Raw genomic sequence first — 14,211 nt, forward strand, 5'->3', positions numbered from 1 at the left:
TGAAAGAGCAGCTTTTTGACTCAAGATTTACAAGGTCGCTGGGCCACCTCCTGGATCCCCAAGAGCCCTCACTCTTCTTCATTTGGAATTACACTAACCCTGCAGAAACCAAGAGCCAAAAATATGAAAAGCCAGGGACCGCAAGAGTCCACTGCAACCCTAGAGTATCGGAGTCAGTGCATGACTATCAGAAGCCATAACTACCAAATCTGTCCTGGATTGACCAGCACCCTGAAATGAGTCCCCACCTGCACATCCCTCCCCTCGGAGTTCAGGGATGGAGAACGACTCCAGTCTCTGAAGCACCCTTGAGTTCAGGTAATACAAGGAAAATGAAGATGATGGGAGACGTGTTTGTTCTGGATTTCTCAGGTTGCTCCAACAGTCAGGTGCAAGGAGCAACTTGGAAGATCCAAGTCTCATGGTCCACTGGAAAATGTCCCACCGCAGTGCTCAGCTAAAAGGATCTGTCCTCTCTTTGTCCCACCATTGTCCTCCCTTACTTTGAGAGCAATTTCAGGAAAATACTAGCGCAAAATACCCCAAGTTCTCGCATGTATTAGGGTCTCCTTTTAGACCAGAGGCAGCCATGTCATGGTGGCAGTGAATCTGTGGACACAGAAGAGTAGGAGGGTGTGAGTTGGTGGGGAGAGCCACCTGTGTGGCAATACCAGCCTGCCAAAGCAAGGCAGCCATAGTCTCTGATGCTCTGGCCGGCAATATTTGGACACTGGTGTTATGTTTGCAAAATGCCTTCAATTCCAGGGAAGACAGATGTAGAACAGAAGATGGGAAGTTGCCACCCAGTTGTGAGGGCATGCTCCGTGGCCAGCTGGTCACTGATGCACACATGTGTGCTCACGAGGGTGCTGGGATAGCTGCGATCCATGTTTCAAGGTCAGGTGGCTTGAGTGGTTACAAAAAGGTGTCTGGGGTGCAGAGGTTGACCAGGACTCAGACTCAGGAGCTTTGGGGTGCATTTGGCGACAGTGCAATGATACTGCAGAGTGAGTAAATGATGCGGTTGACCGCTCCACTCATAAAAGTCCTCGGAAATGCCCCAAAGCAAAAAATATGGAAGGAATTAAAGTAGCACTTTGGAGGCCTCCAGTGAAATTTCTTTTCTGTGTGTCATATGTGGTCAAGACAGCAGCAGACAGCATGAAAGGAAAGGGCTCTTTGTGCCCTTGTCAGCGTGGGGCTCTGATGGGGGTGAGGTTGTTCATTGTTAATACTTGTAATGGTATTTGTGGAGTGGAAGAAAAAAATGAGATTCCCTTCGGCTAATTTCTCAGATTGCTGGAGTAGTATATGAAGGGGCAAGAATAGGGTTGCATGCGTCTCAGAAGAATCTGTTCTTCCAGGAAAAGGGAAAAGGAAAAGTACTCACTACACAGTGGAACCTAGGATATAGGAGAGCATTCGCTTTTTCTGGAAATACACCATTTTTGTGTGTGCTTTTGTTTTCCACCTTTTTGTATGTTTATGTGCAGCGATATTCATTTGTCCCTTTGTTTCATTTTGTTTTGTTTGTTTTAGCCTCATCTGCTTTTTAAAGCATCAGGTTCTTCAGTGGGTGCTGCTGATTTATCGTGGGTAGCATCCCACGTGCCAAGGCTGTTCCCTATATGTTTCCTGGTGGAGTTCAAATCTGGCTGGGTGCTTAGCCAGTGGTACCCTCCAGGCCCCAAGGGAAGCAGCCTTCTGCCCGTCCATTTTGCAGGTTGCCCTCCTGTCCTGGCAGACATCATCTTCACTTTATTGACTGGCGAGAGAACGGCGGTGGGGTGGGCAGGCGGGCGAGGCTGGGAAGGGGGAGATAGAGATACCATATGGAAGTGGTTGGAAAACAGATGGGGGAAGTCTGGAGAAACCCAATTTGTTGTCTTCAGGTATTTTAAGGAATGTCTTAATATTAGGGCGTTAGGATTTCAGTGCCCAGGACACTGACACAAAGCAACGTCCCAGGTAGGATTGGCATATAACTAAACACTGAACAATGATGTTGACTCCAAGGCTCATCAGTCAATGGAAAACCCAGGTCTGTGTCTTGAGCAGGTTTTCAGTACAAGGAGTTGGCCAGGGCTGGGGTAGTCAAGCACCTACCTCTTAGTGGAAAGAAAAGAGTCTGAAAATAATCTCATTGTAATCTTGTCAACAAGAAAATGGATAGGAGGAACAGAAAGTTCCTTGGCATCTCTGGGGAAGAAGCCATTGCCAGGAGATCTGTTATCCACTGTCAGAGTCCTAACGTCTCATTTTTTATGATCATCTCTGGTCAGTGGGGGATTGATGCAGTCTGAAAACCTAGACCTTCCCGTCCTGGGCGATGTTCCCATCCAACTTTTATGCTATTGACTGTACCTTTAGAGGCGACGGAAGATGAGTGATGTGTTTGATGTCACGATGTGAGAAACTGGGCACTCTCTTAGTAGGTTCCTTTCGTAGGCTTCTGTTGAAGAAGTCAGATTTGCAGTCCCGTGTAAGCGCTGAATGTGTCCTCAAACCAGCCGTTAATGTGCAATGGCCAGCACCCTCTGGGCTCAGCATCTAGTCCCGGGGTGGGACCTGAGAAACTCTGGTCCTCAGGCATGGTGAGATGGAGGGACAGCCCTGGGGCTCCAGCCACACTCCTAATCCAGTGCTCTCTTCTCCATTGTTTGATCCATGGCTCCTCTCATCCCCTACTTCCTAATGCTCCTAATGAACCAACCTGGTCCTTTGAAGCTGCCTTTTCCTTCTTTTAAATTGTGACAGAAGACACAGAAAAGTACTTACTTTTATTTACAACAAGGGGACACATCTAGTTTCCCCCAAACGCTTGCTCTTTCCTTTCAGTGTCAAACATACGGTTTCATCTCTGGTTTCATTTCAGACACAACACATGAACTTAAATAAGGTCACGCTATTATAAGAGTTGGGTGTTTGGGGCTCCTACTACTTAAGGACTTTTTCTTGAGGGTGTGGGTCATCAAGGGGTGATGTCACCTTTTCTAGTGATTTGAGTTAGATTTTAGGTTACCATTCTTCCAAATGATAATACCACCAATTCTTAAAATTTTTTTTTTAACGTTTATTTTTGAGACAGAGAGAGACACAGCATGAACGGGGGAGGGGCAGAGAGAGAGGGAGACACAGAATCGGAAACAGGCTCCAGGCTCTGAGCCATCAGCCCAGAGCCCGACGCGGGGCTCGAACTCGCAGACCGCGAGATGGTGACCTGAGCTGAAGTCGGACGCTCAACCGACTGCGCCACCCAGGCGCCCCAATAATACCACCAATTCTAATTGAACATATTTTTAGAACCTGAATTTTCTTTCTTTCTTTTTTAATGTTTATTTATTTTGAGAGAGAGAGTGCATACATTTGAGCAGGGGAGAGGCAGAGAGAGAGAGAGAGAGAGACAGAGAACCCCAAGCAGGCTCTGAGTTATCAGCATAGAGCCTGACGTGGGGCTCGATCCCACAACCATGAGTTCTTGACCTGAGGAGAAATCAAGGGTTGGACGCTTAACTGACTAAACCTCCCAGGCTCCCCTCTCTCTCTCTGTGTCAAATTAAAAAGAACGAAAGAATTCTTGGTGAGGCCAAACTCTGATGATAACTAGACCTTTGTGTGATCCCTGGTTTTGGTCCCATAGGCAGGAAATCCCTCTCCTGAAATCCCTTCCCGTGGCGCCCTGAAGCAGCGAGCCCCCGCCCTGAGACGCACTCCCTGTTCTCCTGGGCCCACCCTGTATAAGGCTGACCCTGCCAAAGGCTCACCCCTCAAGCTGCAACAGGCAGGCTTTTAAAGTATTTTACAAACTACAATGGACGGTGAAGAGCCTCATTGTTTTGGGTGTCATGGTGAGCTTATTCCTTACCTTTATTTTTTTTTTTTTTTTTTTTTTTTTTAACCCTGGCAAATAGCTCTCCTGGAGAAAAACGCAGTGGTTGTGGTAGGTGAAAAGCATAAACGAATTCCATGCCATGTCCAGAAATTGCATGGCTTTGTTTCCTTTGTCTGTTACAGTGGATGAATGTGTCCACTTTTATATGCCGGTAATACAAGCAGAAACAGTCCGTTCCCAAATGCCCGAGGTGGGAGTGTGGTGTGGTAAGAGATAAAAATCACTATGGTGATTTATATTAATGTGTTCAGATCCACAAATTTGTTCTCTCCCATCAAGAGTCCATAAGTGTATTTCACATGCTTTTTATTAATTAAAAAAAAATCTAATTAAGTCGGAACCTTAGCCCTTATCAACGACATGACATGCTTTTCCTTCCATGTTGTAGGCCAGCTTCACCCCCATATCACAGAGCTGATCATCTGATCTTTCAGAAATACTTCTGGTTAAGAAAAAAACCTTGTGTGGTTTCTCGTTCATTTGGGTTTTTTTCTTTTTTTTCCGTTTTTTTTTTTCTTTTTCTGCTAAAATCCAGGCTATCCAAATATTGGGTAAAGAGCCAATTAAGTAATTAATTAGTAATTTAATTTCTTTATTTAAAAATTGTTTAATCTTTTATTTATTTCTGAGAGAGTCAGAGAGACAGACAGAGCGTGAGCGGGGGAGGAACAGAGAGAGAGGGAGACACGGAATCCGAAGCAGGCTCCAGGCTCCGAGCTGTCAGCACAGAGCCCGACGCGGGGCTCGAACCCATGAACCGTGAGATCATAACCGGAGCCGAAGTCGGACACTTAACTGACTGAGCCACCCAGGCACCCCTCCAACACATTTTTAAATTGAAGTATAACATGGGCGTGAAGAGGTGTAGCACAGTCAGTTGCACAGCGTGATGAATCGTTCCAAGCTGAAAGACAGCTTGTCTCTATGTAGCCCGGCCCCAGGACAACCACTGTCCCGACTTCTCACACCATAGAGTAACTTTGCTTGTTTTCCACGCTTGATATAAGTGGAATCATACAGGATGTGCCTTTTTGTATCGGGCCTCTTTTGCTCAACAGATGCTTGGGAGATTCGCCCCTGTCATGATGTATGGGACTGGCTCATTAAGTCACGTGTAATTCCATTGTAATAAGGAATGCAGTATAGGCCACAATACATTTATTTACATTTACAACACATTTATTTATCCTGTCTATTGTACATAGGCATTTGGGTATTTCCTGGTTTGGGGCTATTACTAACAGTGCTTCTGCGAACATTGTTGTACGTGACTTTTGGAGAACATGTGTTTGTATTTCTCTTGGCTATATATCCGAGAGAGGAAATTCTGGATCATTCAAGAGAGACTATTTAGCCAGAAATCTTGTTTTTGTTTCTGTCCCTCATCTTATACACATGAAGGTAGTTATGGGATTTTAGAACTGGAGGGGGCCTCACAGAATGTCTATCTAGCTGGTGTTTTCCTGATTCTGCCTCACCTCGCTCTAGGAGCTCAGGGGGCTTTGCTGAGGGGAGCGCAGAGCTTGGGTGGGGCTTTGGGGCTCTCTGCCTTCGACCGGAACAGCGCCCCTCTTATCTGACTTGTAGACAGTGTTGGAGTTCCGCACAAGATTTTGTTTTCAGAATGAGTTCTGTAGTCAAAGAAAGAAAAAAAAAAAGAAAGAATGTTGAAAACAGGTGATTTAAGTTTATTGTCTTCACTTGAGAGGAGAAAACAGGCCTATGTGGCCAACCTCCGGAGGCCGATGCACCTGGACGGTGCCGGTCCTTTACGGGTGTCGTTTCGCTCAGTCCTCACATCGACCCTACAAGGCAGCCGTGTCCTCATCCCTACTTTACAACCGGGGAAACTGAGGGGTAAAGTGGGTAGGTGACATTCCTAAGGACACACATATATAAAAGAGACAGAGCTGAACTCAGGCATTCTGACGCCAGGGCTTCACTCCTTAATTATCCCAACTAGAATATTCTGCCCCCATGCACTGTCCATTTCACAATCTCTCACAGACGGTCAAGGGCCTGCGTGATACATTATGGTGACAGTGGTTGATCCTTTTGGTCCAAATTTTTGTTTCCCTGGTAAAGTCCAAGAAGCCCCTGTGTAATAGGCCCAAATTAAAATGATCCCCCCTCTCCTCTCTTTTCCACTAAGTCCATTTCAGAGCAGAATTTAACCCTTTGTATTTTCCCCTTCCACATGAATCCTCTGTGATTATTGCTGGGAACCTGTGGGATAAGCATGATAAGGATTACTAGCCCTTATTTTGTCATTCTTTCTGCTCAGATTCCTCCAACTTCCTCACTGTGCTCTAGCCACCCTGGCCTTCTTAATATGCCCCAGGACCTTTGCACTTGTTGTTCTGTCTAGGTGGAATTTTCTTTCCTCCATGTTCTCATGGCTTGCTTTCTCATTCCCTTCAGGGCTCTGCTCAAAGTCACCTGATGGAAAGAAGCCTTCTTTGACCTCTGTCTATAAAATTACCTCTTCATCACTTTCCACTTCCTGGCCTGCTTTACTTTTCTTTAAGGTACATCTGCTACCTGGTACATGATATTTTGATTTGCCTTGTTTATTTTATATCCATTAACAGGCAAAGTAGGCTTCGGATGGTCTGGGGGTTTTTGCTCTTTGTGTATCTCTGGCACATCAACAAATATTGAATGAATGAATGGGGGGATGAATGAATGAATGAATGAATGAAACTGGCCTTAAAATTCAGAAAATTGATACCCAACTAGGGTAGCTGGAACTAGTATTTAATGGGGGAAACTTTTAGGTGCTGTATCCTTTAACATTTCCAGTATTATTTATTTTTGTATTCTCTCTTTGTTTCTTGATTATTCTTGCCAGAGGTTTATCTTTTCATTAGCCTTTTCAAAGAACCAGCTTTTGGTTTTGTTGAGCCTTTTATTTTATGCCTTTCTTCTTGTTCAGCTCTATATTTATTTACTTTGGTTTGTATGTATCTGTTTTATCTTTGCACATTAAAGATTGTTTGAGAGCTGAGACCATATCCAACCACAGCTATGATGATGCCTGCTGACTAGATTAGATCTTTGAAGCTCTGTGTCTGGGAACCCGTGGGTTAGACCCCTCCTTATCCTGCCCTCCCAGTTTTGCATGAGCCACTAGAGTAGAAAAGAGCAACATTTACATTAAAAAAAATAGATTCTCCAATTCTCATTTAAAACAAGCTATTTTCAAACAACATTTCTTTTCTCTCTCTCTTTTTTTTTTTTTTTTTTGAGAGAAAGAGAGAGAGCAGGGGAGAGGGACAGAGGGAGAAAGAGAGAGGATCTTAAGCAGGCTCAATGCTCAGTGCAGAGCCCAACACGGGGCTTGACCCCACAACCCTGCGATCATGACCTGAACTGAAATCAAGAGTCAGACGTTCAACCAACCGAGCTACCCAGTTGCCCCCAAACAACACTTCAGTTGCTATGGATTGGTTTCTAACCTTTGAATATGACTGCTGTTATACTCTCATTTATTAATTGCTGTCTAACAAATGTCTTCTATCGTTTCCAGTGTTACTTATATTATTTTACTGCTGTAATTAAAACCATGGGGAAATGAAGGTTACACTAGAATGAAAAAGTTCAAACCACATTTTGGGGCTTATTTTTTTTTCTCTGGGTCTAAGTGAAATCTATGTTAGAATAACAAGACAGAAAATCTCCATAATTAGGAAATTAGCAGAGTCGCAAACTGTAAGAAGGTACGTTACTGTGGGATTCTTCTCCCGGTGCGTGTATAAGCCAGGAGGAAATAAAGCCTTTGTGATCAAGGAGAATCTGGCGGTGGACCTTCAGACCTTCCGGGATGGGAATGTGTTCTTGGGGGGCAGGGAAGGGATTGATGGCAGCTTAATATCTAGTTAAAGCACTTAACCTCTGGGGTGAAACCTTAGTCCAGAGAACACTGGATGGTTTCACAGCAAGATGTTATCTGATGAACCCCCCGCCCTATCGAATGGTGGAGAAGTGATCGTAAATTTGTTCGGAGATTCTCGTGGCTCATTTTGGCTTTGGTTTGCAATCCGATAGGCTTGATTTTCCCAGGGAGTCTCCTGATGCTATGTCCCCTTGTGTTAAGATCAAGGCATTTAGTTGGTATGTGAAATGTGATCAGGGAAAGCATCGAGGATTCTGCATGTTGGGGGGATTGTCTCTGACTTGAGGGGAGATCAGGGGCAAGAAGGAAAGGGAAAGGGAAAGGGGGAGACCGAGATGAAGAGCAACAGTGGAAGTAGAGCAACAGACAGACACATTTGGGAGTTGGGGATAATGAAAAAGCGGATCTGCCTTGCCCTCTTAAAGGTGAAAATTTCACCCGGTCCAGTTTCTCAGTCTCCCGCCATTGAAGTCCACAGTGAGAAATGAATCGATTTCTGATGTTCCTTCCAGCTGGAACCCCCTTTGGTTCTAAATGCATGAAAGGCATTTTCTGCAAAGCAGGACAGCTTTCAACATACCTTAAGAGGTCAGAAGTCAGTGATTATCTCCAAGTACTGTTCAGCTGTGAACACAGGAATTGTTCCCTGCAAATCCCGTGTCCAGAGGCTTTGGGTTCAGTTGGTATACCATCAGAGACCCAGGATAAGGCACTCTGAGGATTCTGGTGGGGGTCCTTCCTGGATTCTTTGGTCCCCAAGGGCACTGGTCCAGTGGAATGGTGTAGCCACTACATGCAGAACAGTTGTCACCGCAGAGTCCCTCAATGTGTGATGCCAAAGGCATGTTTTCTTTTAGCAAGTGGAGTTCAAGTTCCAGACAGCAGCCGGAGCAGGAGGAAAAGGTTTATAGTCTACCTTTTAAAAAAATGTGTCAAAGGAACAGAGACCATGTATCAGGTATAAGTTTGAGTAAGGGAGATTCAAATTTTCCAGCGATACTCCGCGAGTGAAAAGTTTGAAAGGAAACACACATGATTTACTTACCACAGTATATCAAGAATATCCAGCCAAGGGGCGCCTGGGTGGCGCAGTCGGTTAAGCGTCCGACTTCAGCCAGGTCACGATCTCGCGGTCCGTGAGTTCGAGCCCCGCGTCAGGCTCTGGGCTGATGGCTCAGAGCCTGGAGCCTGTTTCCGATTCTGTGTTTCCCTCTCTCTCTGCCCCTCCCCCGTTCATGCTCTGTCTCTCTCTGTCCCAAAAATAAATAAACGTTGAAAAAAAAAAATTAAAAAAAAAAAAAAAAAAAGAATATCCAGCCAAGCCAGGAAACACGAGTGTGGCAGTAAAATCATGATAGATACCAGAAAATGAGAACCCAACCTACTAAGTGGTGGGAAAGAATAAGTAGTGGGAGATGGAATTCTTTTTAAGGAGACCGTATAGAAATAAGTGTAGTGTGCTTGAAGAGTGGCCCATTTATATTGGAAACTCTCTTTTGACATATATGCACAAAAGAGATCACCGAGAGGGAGGTCACTTCTTCCCATCAGAAGAGTGGGCTGATTGGTTTTTGTGGTTTTTTTTTTTTTTTTTTTTTTTTGGTTCTCAAGTAAATAACCAGTTTATTATCAACCCAGAACATTCAGTTGTCAAGAACTCTTAAGGCTGTGCCCTTCAATATGGCGGCCACTAGCCACTAGTGGCTACTGGATACTTGAAATGTGGCTAGTGTGATTGATGAGCTGATTTTTAAATTTAATTTAAGTAAGTTTAAATTTTTTTTTTAATGTTTTTTTTTTCAATGTTTATTTATTTTTGGGACAGAGAGAGACAGAGCATGAATGGGGGAGGGGCAGAGAGAGAGGGAGACACAGAATCGGAAACAGGCTCCAGGCTCCGAGCCATCAGCCCAGAGCCTGACGCGGGGCTCGAACTCACGGACCGCGAGTCCCGTCGTGACCTGGCTGAAGTCGGACGCTTAACCGACTGCGCCACCCAGGCGCCCCAAGTAAGTTTAAATTTAAAAACTGATCCTTGGCTGGGCTGTCGGAAAAGTCTTAGCATGTTTGTGGCAACTTCAGCATCGTGAATGTACTTTCCGACCATCTATTTCATGAAATCTAAACACAGATCAAGTATTTCTGATAAAAATTTACCACCCAAATCGAGATGCCTTTAGGTGTAAAACACACACACACACACACACACACACACACACACACACACATACACACACACACACACACATGGGATTTCAAAGACTTCATATGAACTGGGGTCTAAGGAAAATCCCTCTAGCCTCTGTGGGGCTTAAAGTTGTTCCTGCTCCTTCCTTCTGTTCCCCGAATCCATCCACTTGGTGATTTATCTCACGCGAATCTTGTGTGCTGAGAGAGCTAGGTTTTGCTGAACCCCGCCGTGTTCTGTCTAAGCCTTGAGCTCAGTGAAGAATCTAGTTGGTAAATGGTTTCAGGACAGTGTGCTTGTGTACACGAAGCTTACTGGGAGTGCCTGTGGGATCAACACAGGAGCGAGGGAGGTAGCATCAGGCGGCGAGGAGTTGATCTGCCCTGCAGCACAACAGATCCCTTGGCTCTGGAGGTTAGCTGGTCCTTTAGAGTGGTCCCAAATTGAGGGAAGGAGGTTGGGGCTTTGTGTCCTCCAAATGGCTCGTCTTTTTTAAAAAATATTTATTTCTTTATTTTTGAGAGTGACTGAGAGAGGGTGCTCATGCGAGTGGGGGAGGAGCAGAGAGAGAGAGAGAGAGAAAGAGAGAGAGAGGGAGAGAGAATCTCAAGCAGACTCCACACTCTCAGCCGGGCAGGGGGTTCGATCTCACAAATCGTGGGAGCATGACCTGAGCCGCAATCAACTCAGATGCTTAACTGACTGAGCCACCCTGGTGCCCCATCCAAACGACCAGTCTTTCAATGCAGGCTGCCCCTAGGTGGGGGACCGAGCCTTGAGGGAGGCAGCTCCCTTCCACAGAAGGCAGTGCTCAGAGGAGGAAACACCTGTGAGCCCTCAGCAGCCGGGAGTGCTCCTGGGGAGAGGAGTCCTTCAGTCTAGAATGGGGGTGTTTGGATAGTAGACTACAGCCTCTACTATGGCATGTCGATCTTGCTCTAACCATCAGTTGCCAGCCCGACTCAGACATGCAGAACCTTTGAAACAGACCATTTTAGACCCGGAATGACCCATAATTTCTAGAACACAGGAAGATTAAGAGACGGGGAGAAGAGAGAAGACAGGAGAGGAAGAATAGAAGGACGGATCAATGTGACCCAGCCACTCCTAAATCCCCCGATGTTACAGACAAGCAGAGAGCTGTTTTATGTTCCTCTAGTTTCTGAATTGGGCTGAAGCCACGGCCCAGCAGCCATTCAGAAATGTGGGGCAGGAGGGGCCACAAGGGAGCTGGCTTGGGAACAGATACCCTGCCCCAATCAATTTAGAAAGAAGTCAGCACTCTCAGAGTAGACTCGTAGTCCACTGCGAATGAATGTCACGGAGATAACAAGCCACGACAGAGAGCAGGTCCCGGCCCCCCGTTCCTCCAGAAAGTGATCTACAGTTGCTGTCGAGGAAATAAGAACTTGGTAGCCTCCTGATCCCTGAGAGCCCGACTCTGCTTCTTCTCTGTGTGTCTGTCTGTTCATCCATTTGACTGTCATGTCCCATTTTCTCTTTTGTCCTTCGGGCCAAGTTTACATCTTGGTACTACTTCCCAAGAATCTCCCCTGCCTATTTGTAAGCACTGGTTAATCAGAGATGCCCAACAGCCTGTGATGATTGGACAGGAGCATTTTCCCATAAGCCTCTTCTCCGGCCAGTTATCTGTAGTCTGACGGCTGTGGGTGTCACACATGTCTGTGCCCAGGGTGCACATGCTCCGTCACATACACACCCCTCTCAAGGCACGCTAGTGCACGCTGGGCCAACCCTGCCCTTGGCCACCTCATTTCCTTTCCTTCCCCCACTTTGTCCCTTCCTGTCTCCAGCCGCCTTGCTCTTGGCCTCTCATTTCATGCTGCCTCTGAGAGAGAGATCTCATTATTTCTGATTTAGGGGCTCCCGTGCCCTCCCCTGCTACGTGTCATGCCCGTTGCCAGCTTGTTACAACATCACAAGAGAATTCAGAGCCCTGGTTTATCCGCCGGAGGGGATGGGAGTGGGACTGAGAAAGGGAGTGAAGGGGGAGGGTTGGCAGGGAAGGGCTGCAGTGTTTAGAACTGTGATAGCTGCAGGATGCTTGCGTTGGTTGGGTTAGGCCATGTGAAAAATGGTGTGCGTTTTCTCAGAAGCCTAAAGAAGCAGCAGGGCAGCTTTTGTGTATTTAATTTAACTTAATTTAATTTTTTAAGTTTATATATTTATTTTCAGAGAGAGAAGAGAGCAAGCAGGGGAGGGGTGGAGAGAGAACCCCAAGCAGGCTCCACGCTATCAGCGCGGAGCCCGATGTGGGACTCGAACCCACGAACCGTGAGATGACGACCCGAGCCAAAGTCAGATGCTCGGCTGACTGAGGCACCCAGGCACCCCTGTATATTTCATTTTAAAGATAGGCTGGAGACATGCCACTGGGGCTCAGGACAGCTGTTGAGGAAAGCGGTTACGGGCTTTTTAATCCCCCGTCTTCTCCTCCTGGAGTGTGGTAAGTGGTGCTGATGGCCATGTGGTTTATAATTTAACAGCCTTTGTAAGTCCATCTCTGCCCCATCCATTGGGCCGGGGGCAGGAGTTGGACATCCTCCATGCGACACGTGGGTTTGGCACATAGTGGGGGCCCGGGGAACGTTCCCTCCGTGTGTAATCAGCTGGGTCTCTCAGCTGCTTTCACTTCGGTTCCCTCAGAAACAGACCCTGAGACCATGAGCCAAGTGTGGGTGGTTTCTTTGGGGGATTCAGGAACACTAGCAGGTGATGAGGATATGATACCGGAAAGGGGAGAGCCAATAAAGGGACATTTAGTGAGCTTAATCCTACGGGAGAATTATCCCACCCAAGAGGCAAGGGAGCCTGGAGAATTTATACTCCGACCAAGTCATTGGTTGACAAATATTTATTGAGCTGCTCCGATGTTCCTGGCACCGTTATAGTATTGAGGGTACAGTAATAAACAGAACGCATACGAATCTCTGCCCTCAGAGAACTTGCTGTCTAGGAAGGAGACGAGACCATGAGGCAACCAACAGAAACAAAATATGTTAGTTGTATAGCCTGGTAAGTGGTGACAATGCCATGAAAAAAATAAAGCTGGAGGATAAGGATTGCTGAGGGTGCCATATTAAGTCAGGCAGTCAAGCGAAGGCCTCAGTGAGGAGCTGAGCATGTGCGGAAAACCTGGCAGGAATGAATCGCGTGGCTATCTGGGAGAAAAAAAAAAAAAAATCCCACCAGAGGAAAAACTAAGTGCAGAGGTCCCGAGGCAGGAGCATGTGTCTGGCATGTTCACTGGCAAGGAGAACTGCAAGGAGGCCTTGCTGTGGTGTGGGTAGAGCAGAGTGGGCGAGGCGCGAGGCGGTGAGAGGTGACCTCAGAGAGGTCATAAGGTGGGGTGACACTGCAGATTGTGCCGGACCTTGTGAGTGCGTGTAGGTCCCTCGCCTTTTACTCTCAATGGGATGGGGAGTCCCTAGAGGGCTTCTAACAAAGACGGGACACGTTGGGGCTTCTTTTGCTGTGTTGGGGACATGCCAAGGCAGGGCCGGGGTGCGTGGAAGCAGAGAGACCTGTGAGGAAGCACATCTTCTAAGGTCTTCCACTTTGCTTCGTAATGAGTGAATAAAACACGAGAGTGGGAATGGGCCTCGTCAGGCCTGCAGGTGGAACTGGCTCAATGCGGCTCTGCACTCTGATGGCTAAGACAGCTCAGAAAACCAGCTGAGCTTTAAGGGAAGGAGAAGTGGCCTCACCTCTTGATGGTAGGAGCTACAAAGTCACTTTGCGTGGGGGTGTGGATACAGGAAGGGAAATTCTTGTGGCCGTTGTTGCAAGTAGTCCACCATGGCAAACACTGTCAAAGTGAACTTCCAATATCCCTGTTCGTAAAACATCCTTGGGCCACCCCACCTCATATTACGGAGTAAAATTGAAGGTTCGGGAGAGGTGCCATTTCCATCTTAGATCATGGCGACCATTGATGCGGGCGGGTATGCGTCTTCCAACTAGAGATGGGGGAACAGATCGGAAAAGCACTTCCACCTGACTGCTCTGCTCCTTTTAAACCTGTTACCGTGTCCTTTTATCAGCTTCCTTTTTCCCTTCTCCTTACTGCCTCTTCTGGCCCTCCATGTTCTTGTTTGTCAAGAGCAAACACTCCTATCTTGTGGAATGAAGAACACTGTGCCAAATCTTCAGTAACCTTGCTCTTGAGCACTAGCACTGAATCTCACAGTTGACTTCCAGTAGCTTCCAAGGGAT

At 46.6% G+C, this 14,211-nt stretch overlaps 1 pseudogene; it reads right to left on the reverse strand.

The window, feature by feature from the left end:
• The window catches only part of LOC121025612 (40S ribosomal protein S11-like), a 19,441-nt pseudogene extending 5,446 nt beyond the window's left edge, over nt 1-13,995 (reverse strand).
• Nucleotides 13,996-14,211: the final 216 nt, after the last annotated feature.

This window comes from Herpailurus yagouaroundi, unplaced genomic scaffold (genome assembly GCF_014898765.1).
Source record: "Herpailurus yagouaroundi ecotype Mexico unplaced genomic scaffold, PumYag 67690, whole genome shotgun sequence".
NCBI lineage: Eukaryota > Metazoa > Chordata > Mammalia > Carnivora > Felidae > Herpailurus > Herpailurus yagouaroundi.